Consider the following 18,936-nt stretch of genomic DNA (forward strand, 5'->3'; position numbering starts at 1 on the left):
TGGCAGCACTCTCTACGGGAAATAATGATCTTTAGGTCTTCAGACCTCAAGGAGGTCACGGGGCCACTGGCGATTCAGTCGGCGAGGAGTATTAGGGATGTCAGAGGAGGCAAGAGACAGTACAAGAGGATTTGAGCTAGTCGAGAGAGTAGTATGGAATTTTTGGTATTTAGTCTTGGCGAGTTGGTCTATAAAGGGAATGTTGAGGTCGTTGTGAAGAGTGAGGTTAGTCATCGTAGAAAGGAGTGTCAGCTATCTGTCGGCAATAGTTTTGATTGAAATGTCCTGTACTGTCCGTTTGGCTGAACCTCACAGCTCTAGTCCCGTAAGTCCACATAGGTTTCAGGATAGTACTATATATTAAGCGTTTGAGTTCAATGGGTAATTTGGAGCGTCGATTTATATTGTTAATCTCAAATTTTTGCACGTTTTCCGCCTTGAATGTTTAGGTATTAAGCATTATTGTTTTTTTTTTTTTTGATGATTTAAGGTGCGTCAACATCTAGGGTTATTGGCGCCCGGAGCTTTTTTCAGTGCACTGCCGGCCTCCGGACAATGTTCTCTCGTTACAGACAATACTGTCCATCACCGAACAGTGAACTGTAAGAAGCTCCTAGGAAGAGAAAATCTGAGGGTCAATAGCTGGATTCGAACCCGGGACTTCCGCGTGGGAGTCCAGTACGCTAACCGCATGGCTAATCCCTTCCCTAAAGCATTATTGTTAATATTATTATTATTATTATTTTATTTAGAAATCTTATACATAGCCCAAATAAATGTACAAAATAAGTAAAGCAAAAGCCGTTCACTGCTTTGATTGGCACAGTTACTCGTAACATCGCTATTGCTTTGACTGACATAAAACTTGTTTTCAAAATCAGTGATTTTTTTTTTTTTTTTTTTTTTTTTTTTTTTTTTTTTTTTTTTTTTTTTTTTTTTTTTTGGTGAGTGTTGTAGGCAAAGATTTGTTCTTAACTGTGTTAAAATTTCATGCTTTGGCGCTAAGCTGTTAATAAGCATAAGCCCTGAAGATGACCTAGAACCAAGGTCGAAAGCTTGTCTGAAAATAAATCATTATATGACTGATATTGGCAATAACCTATTTTCTTTTTGGCCTTAATCAATTAGCCACCAAAAATCTTTAATTGTACGCGACGATTTTTTTTGTATAATGTTAATTTCCTCAAATTGCAAACTTCTGCCGAGTTTGACGACGAGGTTTTAAATTTATTTAAATATTTGTTGTTTTTTTTTAAATAATAATAGAAGAGTGAGAACTTGTCAATCAGAGAAACATTGATCCTATATTCTTTAACCTCGGATTGGAGACGGGTGATTGGTGGACAGTTTAGAAACGATCTGGTTAAAAACTGGCTAAACTTCTACTAGTATGGGGGATGGATGGCTGAGGACTGACATTAAGGCTCCCAAGTAGACGGGATGAGGTAGCCGAAGCCGTTGAGCAATCCATCAAGGAGGTTGGTGGCGCCCATTACAGCTGACTTTATTACTGTCTGTCATTGCTCAAGAATGTCTGGGCTATTAGGCTGAGTTGAGGACACAGAGAGAGAGGGTTGGTTGGTGGACGGTAGGAAGTCTTTAAGTACATCCTCTAGTGAAGACGGGAAGAGGGAAGGAGTAGAAGAGAGATAGAAAGAGCATACATTTTTCTATCGTTATCCGCGATATATTTCTTTTAAGGTTGAGCATCTCTCAAAAAAGAAGGCTTAAAAGAAGGTTTTTGGATTCCCTTTTTTCAGATATTTTTACTGAAATAGAAATCCAATTATACAGTGCTCTTTCTACACAATTCATTAGTATAATCGAAAAATTTTGGTACCAATAATGATGAAATTTAACGAAGAGCAAACTGAATTTACATTTCAATGACCTCTGGACCACTAGTGAAATAAACTGAAAAAGAAGCAGAAGATGAAGTAAAATATTTTTCCACCACTATTCTTTTACTTGAACATCATCTCTCCGTTAAAAGTGTACAGCGTAAAAGCTTTATATCGATGGTGTACAAGTCGATATTCCCCCTGATCAATTTCCAAAGAATATACGTGAGCTGTTTCTTTAACAAGATCCTGGGACGAATACGAAGTTTCGTAATACGTGTGCTACATTTAAAATTTACAGTTTTCAAAAAATAGATATATATCGATAACTGAAGTAGTAAATGCATTACTTTTTCCCTTAAAAGAGTGCACATTTTAATTATTTCACATTGCAATTCTCCATTACTTTTTTTTTTAAATGAGTTATTACTGGGAATTTTGATGTACTTAAAAATGAAATAATCATAAGTAATTAATGGAAATGAAGAATTAGTTTGCGACTTATGCATGTCACGTGATACAAAGCCACCAGCAATTCAAGAAGGAACAGCAGAGTCAAATTCTAGATGTTTGATAGCTCAAGTATGGCCAGAAAGTTTAAGCCAACTATAGATTCAATAATTTGCAGAGATTATCAAAGAGAAAGGGCTTAGACCCGGGAATTGAACCCAAGTACCACACAATACATTGGTTAGTCTTTTCTCGCAGCTAACCCGCTCGTCTACCGTGGTGGTGAACGATTGAAATATACTAGTAAAATTTTACTTCGCACTTTGTTAAATTTAATCGCTATTGGAACAAGATTTCTGGATTAGATTAATGAACTGTAGGAAGAGTATTGTAATTGGATTTTTATTTCAGCAGAATTTTTGGTAAAAATATCTTTGAAAAGTCTGTGGAAGAGGTCAAATAAAATAAAACTCCTAAAGGAAAGGGAAGGGTGGGGACGCCACCGACACTCAGAATACCTTAAATGATTGAGACAAATACAATAAAATTTTATATATTTACCAAGTAAGATACAAATTATACAAGGTCCTAGAGTCTAAATAATATATCATGGTCATGACCAGTGTAGACTTTAGAGGCACAAAATCTCACTAGACACATGCGCCTGCCGACGTGCCACAAGACAAAAGATGGCTGAACTGCAGACAAGACTGATATGCATATACGCCCCTATACTCTCCTGAGAAGCCCAAGGGCAACTGGCTCGAGCTCCCAGGCACACGCTGGAGCCCCCTCTCCGTTGTCTTCTCCAGTGCTGCCAACCGGACAATGCTGTGCCAAAAGATAAATTCTAGGCCGGGGGGGCCGCACATCCCTTCGAGGATCGAACAATCTTGATCACAATTTCAACCAAAATAACCAATTCCAGTGTTATCATTTTTTCTTAAGAACAGTCTTTCCTCTATATTTTCTACTGACTATCAACTATGGGAAGTTAATTCAAGACTAATGAAGAATTGCCAGGGCAAATTGTGCATGAAATACATATGCTTTGTATTTACTTAAATCCTTTGCACTACAGCTGATTGGCTGTGTTTCGAAACTTCTTTTGTTCTCCTTTTAGCCGAATCTCTTCTTGCTCCATTCTCTTTTTCCAAATTTTAGCCAAATCTCCCATGACATAACATCTAATAACCTTTTTTAAAATCAGAAATAAACAATTTTACAAGCAATAGTATTCTTTTTTGCAAATTAAATCGACAGTTCCCCAGGACAGCGTCCTAGGTCCTCTTCTTTACTCCTTATATGCAGCAGATATACCTCAATCCAGATGATACTGCAAACTTATCTCCTCATTCCGATCCTCTTATCGCTACACGAACTCTTCAAACGCACGTCAATCATTAACAGCACTAGCTTAACAAATGGCGAATCAAAAAACGATTCGAAGTTGAAAGAAGTTTTAAAAGTTCTCACTACTTTTTCTTCCAGAAGTTTCAAATTTGAAAATTTTATGTTTGTTACTTAGTTGTTATGAAAAATCGATTTTTTGATTCTGATATTTCAAAAATTTGAATTTTAGTTCAATTATTACATTGTAAGTCAATCAGCTCTATTTTGAATTAATAATTTATTTTTTTTTGTTAGTAAAATTAGGATGAATATCGCGTGGGCCATAAAATTATTCAAAACGGGCCGCAGGTTTGCCAACCCTGCTTTAGACAATGTTTTGCGACAGTGCTGCCTCTATATACCCCTACCACAGACGTTTGATCCAGATTGTTTGTTATATCCACTACCTGCCTGAGAGATATTTATTGTGCTTTGGCCGTTATCCAATCGGGTTTTCCATCGCTTTTTCATTCCCGCCAGTTTCCTACCCGCACATTCTTCATTCTAGCCTCAAAATACTGTTATAAAGGCTTCACAAATACGTATAGATATGTATATCAAAAAAATAGCCGGGTCGATACATTATCTACAACATCTATAGAGAGGATATTACAAAATATGAAGCAATTATTTAGATACATGTATTCGCGATTTATTTATTTAAACAAAATTATTTTATTTTTCCAATTTTCCTGTAAAAACCATCAAATTTAAATTACTTCTATCAATTTAATGACATTTGATAAAGTAGCTGGTAGAATTTCAAATCACTGCCTTCACTCAAACCACAATGGTTACTAGCCTAGATGATCGAAGAAGAATAATGACCGCTTTAAATGAAGAGCAAATGGATCGATCATTCTCTCTCGAAATACTTGAACAGAGATTGTCCAAACCCAAATATGAACTACTGTTCGGAATTAGCCCAAATCTGACGCAATTTATCTAGATGAATAGCTCTTCTCCTAATTGTCGCAACTTTTCACAGAGTTCAAACTCAATGCTAACAAATTTGACCCCAAGAAAAGGACCCCCAGATGAGAATAACAATCTAAGCCAATTTATGGACACAAAAACCACCCAAAATAATTGTTTCCTCCACAGTACCTCATAAACTCAACAAAAGATGTTTCATAGAAGGTTAACTATGTTGTGATGCTTCCCTAAGCAATATCTTGAAAGAAATCAGTATAGTCCAGGTGAGATCTTTGATATTGGGTTCGCTGGCTGGATGTAAAAGCTTAAGGTAATCCCGTCCTTTCCCGTATTACCAATAATCAGTGTTGTCCATAGGAATGTTATTCCCATGGGAAACGTCCCATGGAATGGGATGGGATGGAACAGCACACATTTGTATTTCCCATGGTAGTCGATACTTGATATTGTAAAATAAATTTAGGCTGAAATTTGCAGTTGCGTAAGTGCAACAAAATAGAATTCATTCATCATCTATGTAACTGCATGGTGCTATGAGAAGGATTTCGAGTCTAAAGAATAATTCAGGTTTTCCTAGATTTTTTAATGGCTCTATCAAGGTATTAATATTATAATGGGAATCCCGTGGGATGGGATGAGATGGGACAGGCATAAATTGCCATGAGATGGGATGGGACAGAAAAATATGTCCCATGGACAAGCCTGCCAATTAGCCCCAAATGATTTCCAAACAACTGCTAATGGGCTCGTTCTAAATATATCATTGTACAGACAAATTTGTTTTATTTAGATTTATAGATTACTAGCTAATGTGACAGGACAATAAATGTCTATAGTTTCGCACTATACAGATGTTTGAAGATAAATCCTATAAAAAATAACTTAGTATTTTAATTGTTAACTAAAGACATTTTGGGGCATGCATTTTACAAGAAGCTAACAATATAGAAGGCGCAGTAAAAAATTTATCTAAAGTAAACAAACCTTTGATAAAAATATCAATAAGCTTTATCTAGCTGCAAGCTGCAATTACTCTCTGCATGCATTTGAAAAGTGCAATGAAAGATAAAAGTCAGTCAGTTTGAGCGTATAACAAGTGTTTATCTCATGTTTTGGATTTGATTAATCACTTGCAGTCATGCTATCTATGTAATTCCAGAAAGGTGTAAGAATCGATTCGAAGGTTTTACAAAAATCGATTGATTAGAACGGATCCATTATGTCATCATATTTATTTTTATTTCTTGCAAGCAGTTAATTTCGTAATTTCTTTCAGTCTACTCTCTTCTATTGCATGAAATAAAACAGTGAAAATAATAAATAATGCATTTCTTTAAAAAAAAGGGGGCAGTTCAAAAATTAGATGACAGTTTGTAGTCAAGGTGACTGTCACGATAGTGTCGCCATCTACATTCATGAAAATAGAAGTAGTTAGTAACAGCTGGAGAACTAGTAAGTTCATGGTTGGCGCCTATCTAAACAACTCGTGGTTCTAGTTATTATAATTAATACTGTTAATAAAGTTAATTAAACTAAATAAAAGGTCTTAAAGTTATTTAATAAAACTTTACATGGCGCAGTCGGTTAAAAAAGGGTTAAAAAGTGTTAGTTAAACAAGTGTTATTTAAAAAAAAAAAAAAAAAAAAAAAAAAAAGTGTTAGTGTTAGTGTTAGTCCCCGTGGAGGAATTAGACAAGCACGACAGCGAGGAAGAAGACGAAAAATTAGAGATGGAATCGTCCAAGCGACCGCCTTCGGCCCTCTTGTTCGAGGGTAACCTCAAAGAAAACTGGCGTAAATGGAGACAACGCTTCGAGCTCTACCTGAAGGCAACCGGACTCGATACGAAGCCTGCGGAACGACAAGTTGCAGTTCTCCTTCATGTGATTGGAGACGAGGCGTTGGACAAGTTCGATACGTTTGGCCTTACGGACGACGAGAAAAAAGTGCTTGCAACCGTGCTAACTGCATTCGAAAACTTTTGCACGCCAAAGGCAAATGAAAGTGTTGATAGACATATTTTCTTCACGCGAAAGCAGCAGCCCGGTGAGACTTTTTCGTCCTTTATCACCGACCTAAAAAAACTCAGCAGTGTGTGTGGTTTCGGTGAGCTTCGAGACAGTCTGATAAAGGACAGCGTCATCTGTGGTGTACTGGACCAGGACTTAAAATCGAAGTTGTTGCGAGAGGACGACCTCAACCTGGAAAAGTGCATAAACATCTGCAAAGCTGCAGAATTGTCACAAACGCAACTCAAGACGATTGACTCGGATGCAAAGGTAAACGTGATCAAAATGGCCGTGAACAAAAATCAGCAAGGACAAAAGAAGCGAGGCAAGCAACTCAAAGCAGCTGTACAAAGCCCGATTGAAGCTACATATTGGGGCGCACAGCAGACGTTCCAGCCAAGCAGTACGAAGGCGTCACAGCAGTTTACGTGCAAGCCCTGTCAACGATGCAACAAGCTTCATCCAAGGAACCAGTGTCCAGCCTGGGGAAAGAAGTGCTCAGCCTGTGGTAAGATGAATCACTTCGCACACGCGTGTAAATTTAACAAAGTAAATACACTTGAAAATGAAACCAAAACTTTGCAAGTAGAGTCATTGTTCGTTGGAAACATTTCTCTTTCACAAAACGATAAAGATTGGTGCGAAATGATTCAAATTAATAACCAAAACAAAGTGTGTGTCAAATTAGACACCGGTGCACAAAGAAATGTAATTTCAATTGAAAATTTGAAAAAAGTGTGCACTGAAGAACCTAACCTAGAAAAATTCAATGTCATTTTAAAAGCGTATGGGGGAAGCCAAATACCAGTCTTGGGGAAGTGTTACTTGACTTGCAAATTTGAGAATCGAATCCCAGCGATTCTTGAGTTTATTGTAGTTGAAGGAAACACAAATGTACCAACTGTAATTGGCTCACCTACATTGGAAAAGTTAAAACTTGTACAAAGAGTTGATGTCATTGAAGAAACTGTAAACAAAGAAAAAAGTAGTGTAAAAAATGAGTTTGTCAAAAAACATGCAACTGTTTTCTCAGGAACTGGGTGCATAAAAAACTTCGAATATGACATAAAACTGAATGACAATGCAGTAGGTAAAGTTATGCATTGTAGAAAAGTACCAGTAGCATTAATTGAACCTCTGAAAAAAGAACTTGATAAAATGGAAAAAGCAGGTATAATTGAAAAAGTGAAAGGTCCTTCAGACTGGGTAAATCAATTTGTTATTGTAAAAAAGCCTGATGGTAATTTGAGAATTTGTCTTGATCCAACTTATTTAAATGAAAATATTAAAAGAGAGCATTTTAAAATTCCAAGTTTTGAAGATTTGTGCTCCAGAATGCCTGGTGCAAAGGTATTCACAACACTGGATGCAGACAAGGCATTCTGGCAGATAAAATTAACAGAAAAAAGCTCAGATTTAGTCACATTTAATACACCGTACGGTAGATACAAATTTTTGCGCATGCCTTATGGAATTACGTCAGCGTCAGAAATTTTTCAAATGTGTTTTCAAGAGATTTTTGGGGACATTGAAGGTGTATTGATTTATATAGATGATCTCATGATTTGGGGAAAAGATAAAAAAGAACATGATGAAAGAGTTGAAAAAGTTTTGAAAAGGGCAGAAGAATGGAATGTAACTTTCAATTTAAAGAAATGTATTTTTGGAGCTGACAAAGTGAAATACGTAGGTCATATTTTTTCAGAAAAAGGAATTAGTATGGACAACGAAAAAATCGTGCAATAACAAACATGGAACGTCCAAAAAACAAAAAAGACATGGAAACGTTTTTGGGAATGCTTGCGTATGTCAGTAAATATATCCCAAATGTGTCACACGAAAGTTCACATTTGAGAAATTTGATAAAAAAGGACGTCCCATGGTTGTGGACAGAAACTGCAGAAAAAAGCTATAAAAAAGTTAAAGAAATTTTGATAAAAAATCCTGTTTTACAATTTTTCGACGTAAACAAACCAGTTGTATTATCAGTAGATGCTTCAAAAGATGGTTTAGGTAGTGTACTCTTACAAAACAACTTACCAGTTGCTTATGCTAGCAAATCGTTGTCAGAAACTGAACAAAGGTACGCTCAGATAGAAAAAGAAACTTTAGCTATTTGTTTTGCTTGTGAAAGATTCAGTCAGTACATTTATGGTAAACATGTAATTGTAGAAAGTGATCATAAACCGTTAGAGTACATATTTAAAAAGTCACTAAATGAATGTCCAGCAAGATTATTGAGAATGAGACTGAGATTGCAAAAATATGATATAGAAATTAAATACAAGCCAGGAAAAGAATTGTTATTGGCTGATGCATTATCTCGTCATTATCTTGTAGAGCCGTCTCGTGAAAGTGAAAAAGAAATTGAAGCACAAGTTTGTTTATTATTAGAGTCATTTCCGATTTCAATAGAGAAAAAAGCTGAATTTCAAAAAGAAACTCATAATGACCAAGAAATGCAAATGCTGATAAAATTCATCCAAGAAGGTTGGCCAAATAATAGTAAAAAGATACCGGATATAATAAAACCTTATCATACTTATGCGGATGAATTGTGTGTAATTGAGGGTTTAGTCTTTAAAGGTAACAGAATTGTTGTGCCAAAAAGTCTGCGAAAAGAGATGTTAACTAAAATTCATTATTGTCATCTTGGTATAGAAAAATGTAAAAATAGAGCACGTGAAATTGTATACTGGCCGGGTATGAATCAGCATATTGAAAACATTGTAAACAGCTGTGAATCATGTATGCGTTTTAAAAGAGCAAATGTAAAAGAAACTTTGTTACCACATGAAGTTCCTATTGGTCCATGGGAGACACTAGGAATGGATTTGTTTGAATTTCAAAACAGTCACTTTCTATTAGTTATTGATTATTTTAGCAAGTATGTGGAAGTTGCAAAATTGGAAAACATGTCTGGAATCACTGTTGTATCAAAGTTAAAGTCAATTTTTGCAAGGTTTGGTATTCCGAAAAAAGTAATTTCTGATAATGGTACTCATTTTGCAAATCAAGACATGCGAAATTTTGCAAAATCCTGGAATTTTGAACATGTAACTTCAAGTCCAAATTATCCAAAATCAAATGGTATGGTAGAAAGGAGTATAGGTACAGTTAAAAGCATGTTTAATAAGATAGAACACAGTGGTAGAGATCCAACACTTGCATTGTTAGAATATAGAAACACACCGATCTCAAACAATATTAAGTCGCCGAATGAATTGTTATTTGGTTACAAAACGCGTGGAATCCTTCCAATTAATGTAAAAAAGGATGAGTGTGAAAAGTATGAAAAAGTGAGGCAAGAACTGATAAGAAGGCAAAGCGAACAAAAACTTGTCTACGATAGAAATAGTCACAATTTGAAACCATTAAGTTTAGCTGAAAATGTATTTGTACGAAAACAAGTGGATAAGCCCTTAGAGCCAGGTATTGTAACAAAAATCTGTAATAGACCAAGGTCTTATGAAGTGGAAATGTCGAATGGTAGAAAGCTTGAGAGAAATCGTGTTCATTTGTACAAAAACACTACGGAGTTTGATTGTAATGAAAATGATCAAAGCAAAGCGTTTACAAATGTAAGTCAGTCATATCCTATACAAGCGAGTTCTAATTATGTGCACCAATCTGATAGTTCTAACTCAAATCACAATGTTCAAACTACTCAACCTTATGTCACAAAATCTGGTAGAATAAGCAAACCGCCATCTTACTTGAAAGATTACAAAGTGTAAGCCAAAAGATTGTAATTCCAAAGATTGTATTTTCTAAGATTACTTTTGTACTTTTATAAGATTCAAACTTGTAAAAAAGGGAGATGTCACGATAGTGTCGCCATCTACATTCATGAAAATAGAAGTAGTTAGTAACAGCTGGAGAACTAGTAAGTTCATGGTTGGCGCCTATCTAAACAACTCGTGGTTCTAGTTATTATAATTAATACTGTTAATAAAGTTAATTAAACTAAATAAAAGGTCTTAAAGTTATTTAATAAAACTTTACAGTGACCAATTCTCTTGGTGAACTTTGTGAATAATAAATGCCAAGTGTTTGGCATTGACTTCTCTCTTACATATATGTAGATGAAATACTGCAGGGAGGCAAAAGGAGAAAAAAATTAAATGAGGGTTCTTCTTGAAGAAAGAAAGAAAACACGTGCCAGCACGGGAAATTGAAAATTCCCTTTAATGTGGGGGTGTTGACTTGTTGTGAACATGTTATTTATACGACCAGGGTGCCAAACAAGTCTCCACAAATCTACCCACATCCATCCACTTACTTCTTCGCTTACTTATTTTCCTTGAAATTCAAATATGACTGCAAGTTGTGCAGAGGGCGAGGAATGCATGGCAAACTAGTTGTCACGCCATTAATAACATTCATTCCAACAACTTGTCATGTTTCTGCCATTTTTTTTAACCAATCACACACACCAATTCTACCACTACTTCAACTTATTACTTTTTCTCACTGCTTACAAAAAAAATGAAGAATTAAGTTCGTGTCAAAATTTGGAAATAAGTTTTTATTAAGAAAGCAACAAGAGACTCCAGAATAGAGGGGAAAATATCATTTAGTGGGAACCGTACAAAATTTGCGCCGACTGAAATTGTAATGGATGTAAACATATGATTCTTTCTAAAATCATCCCAGTTTATTAAAAACCATCATCGCACTAATTATGACCTTCTAAAGGGTTATCTTTCCCTATCACACCAACAGGTTTATCTCAAAAAGAATTCTTCTAAACCAGGGGTGAGCAACCTTTTTAATCAATGGGCCAATTTAAATTTAAATTTTTTTTGGCGGGCCGCACCATAGATTAACTCTTATTAATAATTTAAGAAACTTTATTTATAATAAATATTAGAATAAAAAAATATAAAATTTAAAAAAAAAGTAAAGATTTCATATACAAATTTTAATGCAAGATAAGAACAAACAAGAAAAGAACAGAAAAACGAATTTACTTGAAATTTTTAATGAGAAATTTGGCACTGTTTTTTCGATACAAGCTGATCAATATTAGATCAAAATCAATTTTAGAAATGCTTGGCGGGCCGCGTGTTGCTCATCCTTGTTCTAAACCAATTATTATAATCGAAGTTATAGATCGATGTATTCATATAATGTATAAACAAAGTTTAGTGGAAATCGTAAGTGTGCTATTTTTTGGACAATCTCAAACAAATGAAAAATTCATCATAAAATTTTTTTCTAATTTCAAATTTTCACCTTAAGTATATCAATTTTAAGGATACTTGTCTTGAGTTTGACTAAACAGTAGTGGTACGTAGCGTTAAAAATCGATAATATAGAAAAAATACATCGAGGCTTTTCTATAACCTTAGTGTACAACATTATGTATAAATCGACTTATAACTTGTAATTTTAAAATTTTTCTTGCAAATATCGATTTACAGCAATCTTGGGAAGGAGTTGTGTTAGGCTACCCAAGGTTAGATTACAACTAATTTCAAGTCTGCTAAGTTTACAAACTGTATAGTGTTTGATAATAATTAAATGTGATTAAAATGTTCGCAGACTGAGGATAATTTGTTAAAGAATCAGAATCATGAAAGTCATGTAAGTTTTATTTATTTTTTTTTTAAATTGATAAATTTCATTTATCTTTTAGAAGGACATCAGTTGATTTTTCACTTTTTCCTATTTTTAGGGGAAACATCTGTTATACCATACTTAAAAAATAGTGATCACAGATTCCAAAATTAGAAAATTTGAAAAAAAAACTCACATAGTTGAAAAAAATACTTCAAAAAAGAGATGGAACAAAAAGAAAAAAAAGTAAGTATTGCATTCGGGACACGTCATTCCGCGATAGCGAATTCAACAGGATCACATTGTGCATAAATATTAGCACTGTCAACCGCCGACCACTGTACGTGTTAAGATGAGGGCGGCCATGCTATAGCTTTTGTCAAAACCACCAGAGAATCTACATCCCTCTGTGTACGCAAGTTTTTTTTTTTTAGCAGAATATTGGATTCTGCGAATGTTGTGAATATTTAATTATTATTTCATTTTCTATCTGTAAAGTTCTTGGTTCGCTTTAAAGTGGACAATTTTGTTCAATGTTGTAGTTGATAAGAAGAGGTTTTAGGGAACAAACGTATTATGTTTCTGCAGAACAAAAGAGCTAAATGTCCCGTGACATTGGGAATTAAATGTCATTAGTTCTGTACCTTTTAGGGAATTAAAATAATGTGAGAAGACCAATCACTTCTAATAATTCCAATAATTGGAAATCCAAACACGAAAGTTTTCACGGCCAAAGCCTTAGATCTGAAAAAAAACCATCCCAAACTAACTACACGTCAGCCTACAAAGTGGGGTTGTATAAGTCATAAAGGAAGTTGGTATAGTAATCCCAATCCGCATCAGTTTAGATTGAGCATCAGTTTAGTATGCCAGTTTAGGTTGAGTGTTTACTAGATGATCTCGAGTCTGCCTGTCGGTTCGCTAAACCCAATCAGTTGCACACATTATCTATCTCTGCAGGCCTTATATGAATTATATGAGTGTGTTTGAGATAAAAGTGTTAAGTGTTGTTCGTGTTGTTAGACTGGGGATACCCGTAGGGACGTTTAAGATCCCTGAAGAAGTGGCTAGTCCATTTCCTTCCTACGGGGGATTATCATGTGAAAGAGACTTAGAGAAAGTGTCTAGTGAATGTTTGTGTGTAATCTGAACGAAATATCTTTTTTTATAAAAAAGATCATTCACAAGGATCTGAAATTTACATTTCGATTTTGAACCTCTAAGAGTTCTAGAACCATAAATACATCTGTGCGAGCTTTGCAGCGTTTTGGTTCAGCTATCAAGGCTCCAGTTAGAATCAAATATGTATTGAGATTTGGATTTTAAAAGAAAAATAAATTTTCTTTTGTGTGTTTGAGCTCATAATAGATTTTATAATTATTTAACCCTAATATTTTGCTTTTTATTTTTCAGACTGTGTTTTAGCCTAATTGTTCTGCTTAACCTAGACCAAAAAAAAAAAAAAACAGATCGATGAAAATAAATCTGTAACCCTATATTTAGTAAAATAAAAGGAGATTTTAAGGGTGGAAAAAGGGAAAGTGGTATTGTCTTTTTGAAAGAATAGCGGCAAAAGTAAACAAAAAAACAATACATTGAAGATGAGAAATGTAAGAAAAAGGGAGGCTTGCAGAGAAGGTCCTAGAAGTCTTCTGAGTAGGGAAGGACATTTACTTTGTCTTGGTCTACAGTTAAACGATCAAACAATAGGTACGTTTAGGGAGAGAATAAGCGAGCTTGCTACAAAGCGAAGTGCTACTGTATTTCCGTTGTTTTGTTTCAATAATTCTAAGGAATAGGAAGGGTCCAGTGTGGGACTAATAACAATAGGAATATCTCCACCATACTATCTTCTTCTTCTTCTTCTGATCTAGATGGCAGTACGACTGGATAGAACGAGAGAGAGAGAGAGCGAGGGGAGAGGTGGAACTCTCCTGAGTCTTGGAGTAGATGGAGGTGGATATTCTATACGACGTTAGTCCGCCAAACAGAGCACGCTCAGAGCTATTGTGATAAAGAAAAAGTTGGCATCCTGCGCTACAACAGTTTGAGCACACGGCTGACATTGGACGTACGCGCACATCCCAGTAATCCAAACATCGGACCCGCTAATGACAAATCGGACAGCCTTTCTAAACCTTCTTATTCTAGCCATCATCTTCTCAAAAAGAACTGAAAACGCTTTTCTTTTTTTTTCTTTGTAGACATTTTAGAAGATTTCTTAAATCAGGTAAGAACAAAAAAGAAGATTTGGAGTGTTTTAATGAGTTAGTAGATGATGCTGGCTATGAACGGGAATTATGAACATAAAATTCTGGAACACTATGGTTGGTCGGCACAAATGAGCTGGGAGATTTAGCTGGCAAAACTTGCAGGATGGTCGAGTAGCGATGGCTGTTAGATTAAGAAAAAAAAGTGGAGAATGTGGAGGGAAATTCAAAGCCGATGTGTCCAGTCGCGTAGAACAGTGAGAACAATATTGTTCTCTGATACAGAGCCTGTATCTAGAGAGAGATACAGGTATACACACAGAAACTATGATTCCTTAGTAGAAAGTAGTTTGACGTAAGGAGCTATGACGTATAAAATTAGCAGTATTCAGCGCTGCATAAACCTAACCACATTTTTAATTTAATTTTTTGTCTTAACTGTGAATTAATGATTACAGATCGAGAGATAGTCCGTTCGGGATTGTATGAGCGGTTGCTGAAGATACGCGCAAAGTGTTGGTGAATTGTTGAACTGTGCTGAATTGGTAATTTATAAACGTTATTTAGCAGACCGCTTTCTAGATTATTTCTTTGAAAGTGGGAATGGCAGCGAATCATGTGTTCCCTTCTAAATTCTCCCCAGTTCGAGACTTTGTAGTTAAAATAGATTGTATTAAAAGAGCGGTTCCACCAAAAAGGGGAAGGAACGCAGGCAATCCAAAATTCCCATTGTTCCCTGTCCACCTCTCACCTAATAAGAGACACCAGGGCTTCAAGACCAATAAATCCTTCTAAGAGTTTTTAGATAGCAGGACAATAAACTAATAAAGTAGGAGTAAGGACACTAGGGAGCATGGCGACTCAATCGCCCAGTGCACTGGAATAAACCTAGAGAGTTCTGGCGAAGATTACCAGATGCCACAATCTCTTGGAGGGAATCATTTAATCTCCCCGAAGGATGAGGAAATCTAGTTTTAGAATAAACGGGACACGCCTCTACAAAGTACCGCACAGTCTCATTGGACTCACCACAGCCAGCGCAAATTGGCGACTGAGTAAGGCCACATTTGAGAAAAGATGGTACGCTAAATTCGCATGTCCACTCAACCAACCTGAACCAAACTGGCGGATCCGGGACCTGCTAAAGTCAACCTTGTAGTTATATTTATTAAAACTGTCCGGTAGGTCAGTTGTGTAAGGGTTGATCGTCAAAAACTGCACGAAAAAGCGTAAAGTTGAAAAACACCCAACTTTGACCATTTTTTTCTCTTTTTCTACAAAAGATAAAATTCCCAAATTTTCTTTAAAATATAGGGCAAATCCTGCTTTATAACTATAATTTTTTTTTGCAACAACATAGATTATATAGATTTCGAGAAAAAAAGTTGCTGAAAATTAGCAAAAAAAAAGCATTTTCAGAAATTGTTGTTGTTCTTCTTGTTACCTTCTTTGTAAACAACGTAGCGCCTAATCGCATGAACCGATTTTCATGGATTAACTTACAAGTTACAACTTACAATGGTAAGAACTCTCCTATCAATACACCCAAACTTTAATTTAGACTTTTTTAGTACTTCTTTTTCTTTTATTATGAAATTTTTTTTACTGAGATTTGTTTTTTCCTTTATTCAAGTTATGAGTTTTTAATTAAATGTTGTTTTTGTTCTTAAATAATAGGATGCTGTCTAAACCACTTTCTTTTTTTTAATACTATTTAAGTAGTTTTTAGGAATTACAGCAGAGGAGAACAGCGGTGATGGCAGCAAATCCGAGGTACAAGGAGTAGCAGGAAAATTCATAAAATTAATCTTGCACCCTGAACTACACAGGGTGGGTTTTTACTTGGCTACAGCATCGCGTCTCATTTTGATTAATATCTTTTTGTAATTTTCATAATACAGAAGAAGATTAACATTAAGAAAAAGGATTTTTTTGGGGGGGTGTGGTGGCGAGGAAAGGCATGGAAGATTGCAGGTTGGTTTTGCAGTCTAGGTTGGGGGTACCTAGATGATGTTAGACATTATCCAGGTGTGGCTTCCTTGGTCTTAACTCCGTCCAGCTGGGAGTTACGAAGAGTTTGTTAAAAAAAAAAAAAACATGGTTGTGAAAATCCTATTATCAAGGCACCAGAGATATTTATAAAAGCTGGTAGACGGCTCTTGTTACTCCAGCAATTCTTCCAGGCTTACCATGAACATGGAAGCCTTCTTTTTCCTTTTTCCCCTTGTTCCTAGAAGAGGGCGTAGCTCCTCTCCAGCACGTTCTCTTTCTCCTTGACTCTCTCCCATCTCTTATCCCAACAACTCCATCTATCTTCCCAAATTAGAAACTTCACTGTTTATAACAACAAGAAGTTTACTTCCAATACTTCCTCCACCCACCGCCTTTCATTCAACCACCACCAGAAACTCAATCCTCAATTTGTAATGTTTATTGCTTACCAATACAGAAGTTGTGCTGGGACGAAGTGGTATTACAAACAATAATTGGGAGTACTGTTCGCCATCATTGTAATAGCAATTTTTGGGCGGAGCTTTTAATGACGTCAAAGCCTGTTAGTAATTTGATTTATGAAAATTTGTAGGCCTTGTATTAGGAACTTATAAATGACCTTTCTGTGGGGCTCCGCGAAACCTTCCAACATCCAATGAATCCAATCCTTTCAATCTAAAGTCCTTCGGCATATCGTCAACGCTCCTTATTAAGTATCCAATTTAACCCTTCATACAGACCTCAATATACCTTTTGTCAATGACTAATCCAGCGTTTCCCAACCTTTTTTGGCTCATGTACCACTTGCGGTAGTACGTCATGCTAAATGGTACCACTTCGTAAAATTGATTGTACTTCGTGAAATTTTTCATTCCGAGTGTGTTATTTTAATATTATTATCATCTATATTTGTATAGAGATAAATCCAATCCTTTCAATCTAAAGTCCTTTGTCCCTGTTACAAAGGAGTTCCAAGTTCATGTTCACTTTATAAACTTCGCAAAGTGTAAGATCTTAGTTTTGAAACTTTTTTTAAATAATTAAAAATTGCGTACATATTTTTCTCTTCAAAATTATTAATTAATTTACCAAGTTCTTCCTTAGCATTATTATATTGGTGCCCCAAATCTTCTAAATTAATTTCTTTTAAGCATTCAACTACCCGTAAGTACCAATTAAATTTAATGTTGCTCGGATAGAGCTTACTCATTACAATTCAGTCTCTTTAAGCAGATTTTTGTACATAGTTATCCTTTAAGTTCTGTCACATGATAATTCTGTTAAATTTTCTTGTATCTTTTATTGATAATGAAACAGCTTTTCCTAAATTTTCTTTATCCAATTATCATTAGTGTTTTCGGTTTTAGAAAATACTCCATGAAAGACATTTTTAATCCTGTTAAATGCGCTATTATATTTTCTCGTATATCTTTAGACTGACTAACCTTATAACTGTAAATATTAACAACTTTAATGTTTAATATTATTAATTAATAATTTTTAAGACTTAAAAACGTTTCTATGATATTTTTATGATATAATTTTTTTAATTTTTTTTTTATGTCCGCCATTATTGATCATTTTTCGCGTACCACCCACCAGCAACTCGCGTACCACAGTTTGGAAAACGCTGACCTAATACATTCTCGGCTTCCTTAATTTCCATAATAGCCTAAACCATACATGCTAATCCCCACAGCACAAGCCTTATCCAAAACAACCCATCCTGACAGTCCTCCACGACACCTGAAAAGACGTTGGCCCCTTGACCTTTTACCAATTTCCTAAACTTCCTTCCAAACCTCTAGAGAGTTCCAGCATTGGCTGGCCCCTTTCAGCATGCCTTCCCGATTGTGGCGCTGGATCCTCCAGGATTCAGCCTACAATCTGTGCCTAACTCAATTTAGAACACATTTACTTGATGTATATGTACAAGTTGTAAATAAATAAATAAAATAAATGACCTTTAGTTTGGTTACCTACTTTCAGAAAAATAAGTCTATATTAAAAACATTTTTTCATGTGGTTACTGGTACGCAACAAAAAAAATAAATAAATAAACCTAATGTAATAGTGAAGTAAGAGTAAGTATTATATCAATTAAGAGAATGATCCAAAAATTTGAAAGACTTACTTATAAACACATAGAAATACCATACAAATGCTTTCTTCAACAGTTCGTAAACCTTTCATTACTCTGAAAGGTAACCTAACAGAAAGCCTAACTATTTTTGAAATAATTTAATTAACTTTGAGTTGTAATAATTCACTGAATCCATGGATGATGCAAGTTCGAATCACTTGCTGCATGCCTATCGAGGACTCCCAGGTCTCACTATGTGCGCATACTCGTAGCTTCCATTCTATTCTACCAAGAAGACAAGGAAAAGGACTTCTCCTACTACCAGCTCCTCCGTTGTCTATATACCCATACCATTTTCAGTTGTGTCATCAACGGAATGCAATATAACTGGGTAGCCCACCCACCCAGTTAGTTCTATATATCGGCCATCCGACTCAAGAGATCTTCTATTAAAATACCAGT

At 35.4% G+C, this 18,936-nt stretch overlaps 1 long non-coding RNA gene across 1 annotated transcript; it reads left to right on the forward strand.

Annotated features, from left to right (window-relative positions):
• Positions 1–11,997: 11,997 nt before the first annotated feature.
• Positions 11,998–18,502, forward strand: LOC141450054 (uncharacterized). The gene is made up of 4 exons (XR_012455913.1): positions 11,998–12,216; positions 12,308–12,600; positions 13,603–13,899; positions 14,064–18,502. It is a non-coding gene; the product is annotated as an uncharacterized lncRNA (long non-coding RNA).
• Positions 18,503–18,936: the final 434 nt, after the last annotated feature.

Source organism: Rhodnius prolixus, unplaced genomic scaffold (assembly GCF_049639745.1).
Source record: "Rhodnius prolixus isolate KJV_2025 unplaced genomic scaffold, Rpr scaffold_2, whole genome shotgun sequence".
NCBI lineage: Eukaryota > Metazoa > Arthropoda > Insecta > Hemiptera > Reduviidae > Rhodnius > Rhodnius prolixus.